Here is a 10,000-nt window from a genome sequence, read left to right as displayed (position 1 = left end):
CGAGCGAGCGAGCGGGCAGCGTCGACAGCAGAAGCCCAACGCGGCGTGGCCACCGGCAGAGCCGGATTGCCGTAGAGGCTTCTCTGCAACGTGCCCGCGGATGGCTGCTGTTAACGGGCGTGGGGAGGGGGGGGAGCCACGGCAGGCTCCACTCCCAAACCCCGGCCCTACAAGCGTTCGAGTGCCGGAGACCGCCGCCCGTCTCGGCCCGGCCCTGGAGAAACCCCTCTTGGAGCCCTCGCTCCAGTCGGCAACGGCCACCGGAGCCTGCGGGCAAGCAGCGGCTTCGCGCGGCTTCTGGCAGTCGGAAGCGCCGTGAGCGATAGGTAGGAGGCAGAACGGCCACGGCCAGGGCCGCCGGGCAACGCCCGAGTCTGCCGGCTGAGCCGCGGGTGACAAGCGTTCGAGTGCCGGCGACCGCCGCCGGTCTCGGCCCGGCCCTGGAGAAACCCCTCTTGGAGCCTTCGCTCCAGTCGGCAACGGCCACCGGAGCCTGCGGGCAAGCAGCGGCTTCGCGCGGCTTCTGGCAGTCGGAAGCGCCGTGCGCGATAGGTAGGAGGCAGAACGGCCACGGCCAGGGCCGCCGGGCAACGCCCGAGTCTGCCGGCTGAGCCGCGGGTGACAAGCGTTCGAGTGCCGGCGACCGCCGCCCGTCTCGGCCCGGCCCTGGAGAAACCCCTCTTGGAGCCCTCGCTCCAGTCGGCAACGGCCACCGGAGCCTGCGGGCAAGCAGCGGCTTCGCGCGGCTTCTGGCAGTCGGAAGCGCCGTGAGCGATAGGTAGGAGGCAGAACGGCCACGGCCAGGGCCGCCGGGCAACGCCCGAGTCTGCCGGCTGAGCCGCGGGTGACAAGCGTTCGAGTGCCGGCGACCGCCGCCGGTCTCGGCCCGGCCCTGGAGAAACCCCTCTTGGAGCCTTCGCTCCAGTGGGCAACGGCCACCGGAGCCTGCGGGCAAGCAGCGGCTTCGCGCGGCTTCTGGCAGTCGGAAGCGCCGTGCGCGATAGGTAGGAGGCAGAACGGCCACGGCCAGGGCCGCCGGGCAACGCCCGAGTCTGCCGGCTGAGCCGCGGGTGACAAGCGTTCGAGTGCCGGCGACCGCCGCCCGTCTCGGCCCGGCCCTGGAGAAACCCCTCTTGGAGCCCTCGCTCCAGTCGGCAACGGCCACCGGAGCCTGCGGGCAAGCAGCGGCTTCGCGCGGCTTCTGGCAGTCGGAAGCGCCGTGCGCGATAGGTAGGAGGCAGAACGGCCACGGCCAGGGCCGCCGGGCAACGCCCGAGTCTGCCGGCTGAGCCGCGGGTGACAAGCGTTCGAGTGCCGGCGACCGCCGCCGGTCTCGGCCCGGCCCTGGAGAAACCCCTCTTGGAGCCCTCGCTCCAGTCGGCAACGGCCACCGGAGCCTGCGGGCAAGCAGCGGCTTCGCACGGCTTCTGGCAGTCGGAAGCGCCGTGCGCGACAGGTAGGAGGCAGAACGGCCACGGCCAGGGCCGCCGGGCAACGCCCGAGTCTGCCGGCTGAGCCGCGGGTGACAAGCGTTCGAGTGCCGGCGACCGCCGCCCGTCTCGGCCCGGCTCTGGAGAAACCCCTCTTGGAGCCCTCGCTCCAGTCGGCAACGGCCACCGGAGCCTGCGGGCAAGCAGCGGCTTCGCGCGGCTTCTGGCAGTCGGAAGCGCCGTGCGCGATAGGTAGGAGGCAGAACGGCCACGGCCATGGCCGCCGTGCAACGCCCGAGTCTGCCGGCTGAACCGCGAGTAGCTGCAGCGGTTCGATGGCGCTGGTCCGCGAGCGCCAGCCCTCTGCCCTAGTATACGGACAGCGAGGTCCCCGGCCCCGGCGGGCTCGAAGAGAACCGTCTTCCCCCAGCGGGGAGGCGCGCGAGCGCCGCCGACTCTTACCATGACGTAACTGGAGGCAGCGCAAAGCAGCGACCCCTTCGGCAGCTCCGAAGAAGAACCGGGCAAGACGTCTACCTGCCAGAACCGCGGTGGAGCCAAAGTCCCGCCGGAGCGAGGTAGACGAGGCATCCCTTTCCGCCGGCAGCTCCGGCGGCCACATCGGGCACACCGGACCCGGCGGACGGTAAAACGGGTAGACCTGGCCTCCCTGCCGGCAGAACGGGTAGACGAGGCCTCCCTGCCTGGAACCGGGTAGACCTGGCATCCCTGCCGGAAGCGGGTAGACCTGGCATCCCTGCCGGTAAAACGGGTAGACCTGGCCTCCCTGCCGGCAGAACGGGTAGACGAGGCCTCCCTGCCTGGAACCGGGTAGACCTGGCATCCCTGCCGGAAGCGGGTAGACCTGGCATCCCTGCCGGTAAAACGGGTAGACCTGGCCTCCCTGCCGGCAGAACGGGTAGACGAGGCCTCCCTGCCTGGAACCGGGTAGACCTGGCATCCCTGCCGGAAGCGGGTAGACCTGGCATCCCTGCCGGCAAAACGGGTAGACCTGGTCTCCCTGCCGCCAAAACGGGTAGACCTGGCCTCCCTGCAGGTAAAACGGGTAGACCTGGCCTCCCTGCCGGCAGAACGGGTAGACCTGGCCTCCCTGCCGCCACAACGGGTAGACCTGGCATCCCTGCCGGCAAAACGGGTAGACCTGGTCTCCCTGCCGGTAAAACGGGTAGACCTGTTCTCCCTGCAGGTAAAACGGGTAGACCTGGCCTCCCTGCCGGTAAAACGGGTAGACCTGGCCTCCCTGCCGGCAGAACGGGTAGACCTGGCATCCCTGCCGGCAAAACGGGTAGACCTGGTCTCCCTGCCGGTAAAACGGGTAGACCTGGTCTCCCTGCAGGTAAAACGGGTAGACCTGTTATCCCTGCTGGCAAAACGGGTAGACCTGGTCTCCCTGCAGCCAGAACGGGTAGACCTGGCATCCCTGCCGGCAAAACGGGTAGACCTGGTCTCCCTGCCGGCAAAAAGGGTAGACCTGTTCTCCCTGCCGCCAGAACGGGTAGACCTGGCCTCCCTGCCGGTAAAACGGGTAGACCTGGTCTCCGTGCAGGTAAAACGGGTAGACCTGGCATCCCTGCCGGCAGAACGGGTAGACCTGGTCTCCCTGCCGGTAAAACGGGTAGACCAGGCCTCCCTGCAGGTAAAACGGGTAGACCTGTTATCCCTGCCGGCAAAACGGGTAGACCTGGCATCCCTGCCGGCAAAACGGGTAGACCTGGTCTCCCTGCCGGTAAATGGGTAGACCTGGTCTCCCTGCCGCTAGAACGGGTAGACCTGGCCTCCCTGCCGGCAGAACGGGTAGACCTGGCCTCCCTGCCGGTAAAACGGGTAGACCTGGCATCCTGGAAGGTAAAACGGGTAGACCTGGCATCCCTGCCGGCAAAACGGGTAGACCTGGTCTCCCTGCCGGTAAAACGGGTAGACCTGTTCTCCCTGCCGGTAAAACGGGTAGACCTGTTCTCCCTGACGCCAGAACGGGTAGACCTGGCATCCCTGCCGGCAAAACGGGTAGACCTGGTCTCCCTGCCGGCAAAAAGGGTAGACCTGTTCTCCCTGCCGCCAGAACGGGTAGACCTGGCCTCCCTGCCGGTAAAACGGGTAGACCTGGTCTCCGTGCAGGTAAAACGGGTAGACCTGGCATCCCTGCCGGCAGAACGGGTAGACCTGGTCTCCCTGCCGCCAGAACGGGTAGACCTGGCATCCCTGCCGGCAAAACGGGTAGACCTGGTCTCCCTGCCGGTAAAACGGGTAGACCTGGCCTCCCTGCAGGTAAAACGGGTAGACCTGTTATCCCTGCCGGCAAAACGGGTAGACCTGGCATCCCTGCCGGCAAAACGGGTAGACCTGGTCTCCCTGCCGGTAAATGGGTAGACCTGGTCTCCCTGCCGCTAGAACGGGTAGACCTGGCCTCCCTGCCGGCAGAACGGGTAGACCTGGCCTCCCTGCCGGTAAAACGGGTAGACCTGGCATCCCTGCAGGTAAAACGGGTAGACCTGGCATCCCTGCCGGCAAAACGGGTAGACCTGGTCTCCCTGCCGGTAAAACGGGTAGACCTGTTCTCCCTGCAGGTAAAACGGGTAGACCTGTTCTCCCTGCCGCCAGAACGGGTAGACCTGGCATCCCTGCCGGCAAAACGGGTAGACCTGGTCTCCCTGCCGGTAAATGGGTAGACCTGGTCTCCCTGCAGGTAAATCGGGTAGACCTGTTATCCCTGCCGGCAAAACGGGTAGACCTGGTCTCCCTGCAGCCAGAACGGGTAGACCTGTTCTCCCTGCCGGCAAAACGGGTAGACCTGGTCTCCCTGCCGGCAAAAAGGGTAGACCTGTTCTCCCTGCCGCCAGAACGGGTAGACCTGGTCTCCCTGCCGGTAAATGGGTAGACCTGGTCTCCCTGCCGGCAATATGGGTAGACCTGGCCTCCCTGCCGCTAGAACGGGTAGACCTGGCATCCCTGCCGGTAAAACGGGTAGACCTGGCCTCCCTGCCGGCAGAAGGGGTAGACCTGGCCTCCCTGCCGGTAAAACGGGTAGACCTGGCATCCCTGCCGGCAGAAGGGGTAGACCTGGCCTCCCTGCCGGCAGAAGGGGTAGACCTGTCCTCCCTGCGGACAGAGCGGGTCGCCCGTGCTGGAGGCCCGTATGCAGGGGTGCCTGCACGGGGTGGGAAGGGCCGGCGGCGGGCTGCCTGTGCTCTCTCAGCCGGGGCGGCGGTGGGGGGGCTTGCGGGGGGTGGCTGGGGTCGGCAGGCCGGCCCTGCCGGAGGCCCGTATGCAGGGGTGCCTGCACGGGGTGGGAAGGGGCGGCGGCGGGGTGCCTGTGCTCTCTCAGCCGGGGCGGCGGTGGGGGGGCTTGCGGGGGTTGTCTGGGGGCGGCAGGCCGGTCCTGCCGGAGGCCCGTATGCAGGGGTGCCTGCACGGGGTGGGAAGGGGCGGCGGCGGGCTGCCTGTGCTGTCTCAGCCGGGGCGGCGGTGGGGGGGCTTGTGGGGGGTGGCTGGGGGCGGCAGGCCGGCCCGGCCGGAGGCCCGTATGCAGGGGTGCCTGCACGGGGTAGGAAGGGCCGGCGGCGGGGTGCCTGTGCTCTCTCAGCCGAGGCGGCGGTGGGGGGGCTTGCGGGGGGTGGCTGGGGGCGGCAGGCCGGCCCTGCCGGAGGCCCGTATGCAGGGGTGCCTGCACGGGGTGGGAAGGGGCAGCGGCGGGCTGCCTGTGCTGTCTCAGCCGGGGCGGCGGTGGGGGGGCCTGCGGCGGGTGGCTGGGGGCGGCAGGCCGGCCCTGCCGGAGGCCCGTATGCAGGGGTGCCTGCACGGGGTGGGAAGGGCCGGCGGCGGGCTGCCTGTGCTGTCTCAGCCGGGGCGGCGGTGGGGGGGCTTGCGGAGGGGTGGCTGGGGTCGGCAGGCCGGCCCTGCCGGAGGCCCGTATGCAGGGGTGCCTGCACGGGGTGGGAAGGGCCGGCGGCGGGCTGCCTGTGCTGTCTCAGCCGGGGCGGCGGTGGGGGGGCTTGCGGGGGGTGGCTGGGGGCGGCAGGCCGGCCCTGCCGGAGGCCCGTATGCAGGGGTGCCTGCACGGGGTGGGAAGGGCCGGCGGCGGGCTGCCTGTGCTGTCTCAGCCATGGCGGCGGTGGGGGGGGTTGCGGGGGGTGGCTGGGGGCGGCAGGCCGGCCCTGCCGGAGGCCCGTATGCAGGGGTGCCTGCACGGGGTGGGAAGGGCCGGCGGCGGGCTGCCTGTGCTGTCTCAGTCGGGGCGGCGGTGGGGGGGCTTGCGGGGGGTGGCTGGGGTCGGCAGGCCGGCCCTGCCGGAGGCCCGTATGCAGGGGTGCCTGCACGGGGTGGGTGGGCCTGCGGCGGGCTGCCTGTGCTCTCTGAGCCGGGGCGGCGGTGGGGGGGGCTTGCGGGGGGTGGCTGGGGTCGGCAGGCCGGCCCTGCCGGAGGCCCGTATGCAGGGGTGCCTGCACGGGGTGGGAAGGGCCGGCGGCGGGCTGCCTGTGCTCTCTCAGCCGGGGCGGCGGTGGGGGGGGTTGCGGGGGGTGGCTGTGGGCGGCAGGCCGGCCCTGCCGGAGGCCCGTATGCAGGGGTGCCTGCACGGGGTGGGAAGGGCCGGCGGCGGGCTGCCTGTGCTGTCTCAGCCGGGGCGGCGGTGGAGGGGCCTGTGGCGGGTGGCTGGGGGCGGCAGGCCGGCCCTGCCGGAGGCCCGTATGCAGGGGTGCCTGCACGGGGTGGGAAGGGCCGGCGGCGGGCTGCCTGTGCTCTCTCAGCCGGGGCGGCGGTGGGGGGGCTTGCGGGGGGTGGCTGGGGTCGGCAGGCCGGCCCTGCCGGAGGCCCGTATGCAGGGGTGCCTGCACGGGGTGGGAAGGGCCGGCGGCGGGCTGCCTGTGCTGTCTCAGCCGGGGCGGCGGTGGGGGGGCTTGTGGGGGGTGGCTGGGGTCGGCAGGCCGGCCCTGCCGGAGGCCCGTATGCAGGGGTGCCTGCACGGGGTGGGAAGGGCCGGCGGCGGGCTGCCTGTGCTCTCTCACCTGGGGCGGCGGTGGGGGGGGTTGCGGGGGGTGGCTGGGGGCGGCAGGCCGGCCCTGCCGGAGGCCCGTATGCAGGGGTGCCTGCACGGGGTGGGAAGGGCCGGCGGCGGGCTGCCTGTGCTGTCTCAGTCGGGGCGGCGGTGGGGGGGCTTGCGGGGGGTGGCTGGGGTCGGCAGGCCGGCCCTGCCGGAGGCCCGTATGCAGGGGTGCCTGCACGGGGTGGGTGGGCCTGCGGCGGGCTGCCTGTGCTCTCTGAGCCGGGGCGGCGGTGGGGGGGCTTGTGGGGGGTGGCTGGGGGCGGCAGGCCGGCCCGGCCGGAGGCCCGTATGCAGGGGTGCCTGCACGGGGTAGGAAGGGCCGGCGGCGGGGTGCCTGTGCTCTCTCAGCCGAGGCGGCGGTGGGGGGGCTTGCGGGGGGTGGCTGGGGGCGGCAGGCCGGCCCTGCCGGAGGCCCGTATGCAGGGGTGCCTGCACGGGGTGGGTGGGCCTGCGGCGGGCTGCCTGTGCTCTCTGAGCCGGGGCGGCGGTGGGGGGGGCTTGCGGGGGGTGGCTGGGGTCGGCAGGCCGGCCCTGCCGGAGGCCCGTATGCAGGGGTGCCTGCACGGGGTGGGAAGGGCCGGCGGCGGGCTGCCTGTGATCTCTCAGCCGGGGCGGCGGTGGGGGGGGTTGCGGGGGGTGGCTGGGGGCGGCAGGCCGGCCCTGCCGGAGGCCCGTATGCAGGGGTGCCTGCACGGGGTGGGAAGGGCCGGCGGCGGGCTGCCTGTGCTGTCTCAGTCGGGGCGGCGGTGGGGGGGCTTGCGGGGGGTGGCTGGGGTCGGCAGGCCGGCCCTGCCGGAGGCCCGTATGCAGGGGTGCCTGCACGGGGTGGGTGGGCCTGCGGCGGGCTGCCTGTGCTCTCTGAGCCGGGGCGGCGGTGGGGGGGGCTTGCGGGGGGTGGCTGGGGTCGGCAGGCCGGCCCTGCCGGAGGCCCGTATGCAGGGGTGCCTGCACGGGGTGGGAAGGGCCGGCGGCGGGCTGCCTGTGATCTCTCAGCCGGGGCGGCGGTGGGGGGGCTTGCGGGGGGTGGCTGGGGTCGGCAGGCCGGCCCTGCCGGAGGCCCGTATGCAGGGGTGCCTGCACGGGGTGGGTGGGCCTGCGGCGGGCTGCCTGTGCTCTCTGAGCCGGGGCGGCGGTGGGGGGGGCTTGCGGGGGGTGGCTGGGGGCGGCAGGCCGGCCCTGCCGGAGGCCCGTATGCAGGGGTGCCTGCACGGGGTGGGTGGGCCTGCGGCGGGCTGCCTGTGCTCTCTGAGCCGGGGCGGCGGTGGGGGGGGTTGCGGGGGGTGGCTGTGGGCGGCAGGCCGGCCCTGCCGGAGGCCCGTATGCAGGGGTGCCTGCACGGGGTGGGAAGGGCCGGCGGCGGGCTGCCTGTGCTGTCTCAGCCGGGGCGGCGGTGGGGGGGCCTGTGGCGGGTGGCTGGGGGCGGCAGGCCGGCCCTGCCGGAGGCCCGTATGCAGGGGTGCCTGCACGGGGTGGGAAGGGCCGGCGGCGGGCTGCCTGTGCTCTCTCAGCCGGGGCGGCGGTGGGGGGGCTTGCGGGGGGTGGCTGGGGTCGGCAGGCCGGCCCTGCCGGAGGCCCGTATGCAGGGGTGCCTGCACGGGGTGGGAAGGGCCGGCGGCGGGCTGCCTGTGCTGTCTCAGCCGGGGCGGCGGTGGGGGGGCTTGTGGGGTGTGGCTGGGGGCGGCAGGCCGGCCCTGCCGGAGGCCCGTATGCAGGGGTGCCTGCACGGGGTGGGAAGGGCCGGCGGCGGGCTGCCTGTGATCTCTCAGCCGGGGCGGCGGTGGGGGGGCTTGCGGGGGGTGGCTGGGGTCGGCAGGCCGGCCCTGCCGGAGGCCCGTATGCAGGGGTGCCTGCACGGGGTGGGTGGGCCTGCGGCGGGCTGCCTGTGCTCTCTGAGCCGGGGCGGCGGTGGGGGGGCTTGCGGGGGGTGGCTGGGGGCGGCAGGCCGGCCCTGCCGGAGGCCCGTATGCAGGGGTGCCTGCACGGGGTGGGTGGGCCTGCGGCGGGCTGCCTGTGCTCTCTGAGCCGGGGCGGCGGTGGGGGGGGTTGCGGGGGGTGGCTGTGGGCGGCAGGCCGGCCCTGCCGGAGGCCCGTATGCAGGGGTGCCTGCACGGGGTGGGAAGGGCCGGCGGCGGGCTGCCTGTGCTGTCTCAGCCGGGGCGGCGGTGGGGGGGGCCTGTGGCGGGTGGCTGGGGGCGGCAGGCCGGCCCTGCCGGAGGCCCGTATGCAGGGGTGCCTGCACGGGGTGGGAAGGGCCGGCGGCGGGCTGCCTGTGCTCTCTCAGCCGGGGCGGCGGTGGGGGGGCTTGCGGGGGGTGGCTGGGGTCGGCAGGCCGGCCCTGCCGGAGGCCCGTATGCAGGGGTGCCTGCACGGGGTGGGAAGGGCCGGCGGCGGGCTGCCTGTGCTGTCTCAGCCGGGGCGGCGGTGGGGGGGCTTGTGGGGTGTGGCTGGGGGCGGCAGGCCGGCCCTGCCGGAGGCCCGTATGCAGGGGTGCCTGCACGGGGTGGGAAGGGCCGGCGGCGGGCTGCCTGTGCTGTCTCAGCCGGGGCGGCGGTGGAGGGGCCTGTGGCGGGTGGCTGGGGGCGGCAGGCCGGCCCTGCCGGAGGCCCGTATGCAGGGGTGCCTGCACGGGGTGGGAAGGGCCGGCGGCGGGCTGCCTGTGCTCTCTCAGCCGGGGCGGCGGTGGGGGGGCTTGCGGGGGGTGGCTGGGGTCGGCAGGCCGGCCCTGCCGGAGGCCCGTATGCGGGGGTGCCTGCACGGGGTGGGTGGGCCTGCGGCGGGCTGCCTGTGCTCTCTGAGCCGGGGCGGCGGTGGGGGGGGCTTGCGGGGGGTGGCTGGGGTCGGCAGGCCGGCCCTGCCGGAGGCCCGTATGCAGGGGTGCCTGCACGGGGTGGGAAGGGCCGGCGGCGGGCTGCCTGTGATCTCTCAGCCGGGGCGGCGGTGGGGGGGGTTGCGGGGGGTGGCTGGGGGCGGCAGGCCGGCCCTGCCGGAGGCCCGTATGCAGGGGTGCCTGCACGGGGTGGGAAGGGCCGGCGGCGGGCTGCCTGTGCTGTCTCAGTCGGGGCGGCGGTGGGGGGGCTTGCGGGGGGTGGCTGGGGGCGGCAGGCCGGCCCTGCCGGAGGCCCGTATGCAGGGGTGCCTGCACGGGGTGGGTGGGCCTGCGGCGGGCTGCCTGTGCTCTCTCAGCCGGGGCGGCGGTGGGGGGGGCTTGCGGGGGGTGGCTGGGGTCGGCAGGCCGGCCCTGCCGGAGGCCCGTATGCAGGGGTGCCTGCACGGGGTGGGAAGGGCCGGCGGCGGGCTGCCTGTGATCTCTCAGCCGGGGCGGCGGTGGGGGGGGTTGCGGGGGGTGGCTGGGGGCGGCAGGCCGGCCCTGCCGGAGGCCCGTTTGCAGGGGTGCCTGCACGGGGGTGGGTTGGGGGGGGCGGCGGGAATTTTTTGGTTTTTGTTGCTTTTTTATTTCTTTTTCCGCTTTTGAAACAGAGACGCCGCCCCGTCCTCGGGCGTTTCAGCCGAG

The sequence above is a fragment of the Opisthocomus hoazin genome, unplaced genomic scaffold, assembly GCF_030867145.1.
Source record: "Opisthocomus hoazin isolate bOpiHoa1 unplaced genomic scaffold, bOpiHoa1.hap1 HAP1_SCAFFOLD_84, whole genome shotgun sequence".
In the NCBI taxonomy this organism is placed as follows: Eukaryota; Metazoa; Chordata; class Aves; order Opisthocomiformes; family Opisthocomidae; genus Opisthocomus; species Opisthocomus hoazin.
This window is presented reverse-complemented; position numbering follows the sequence as displayed.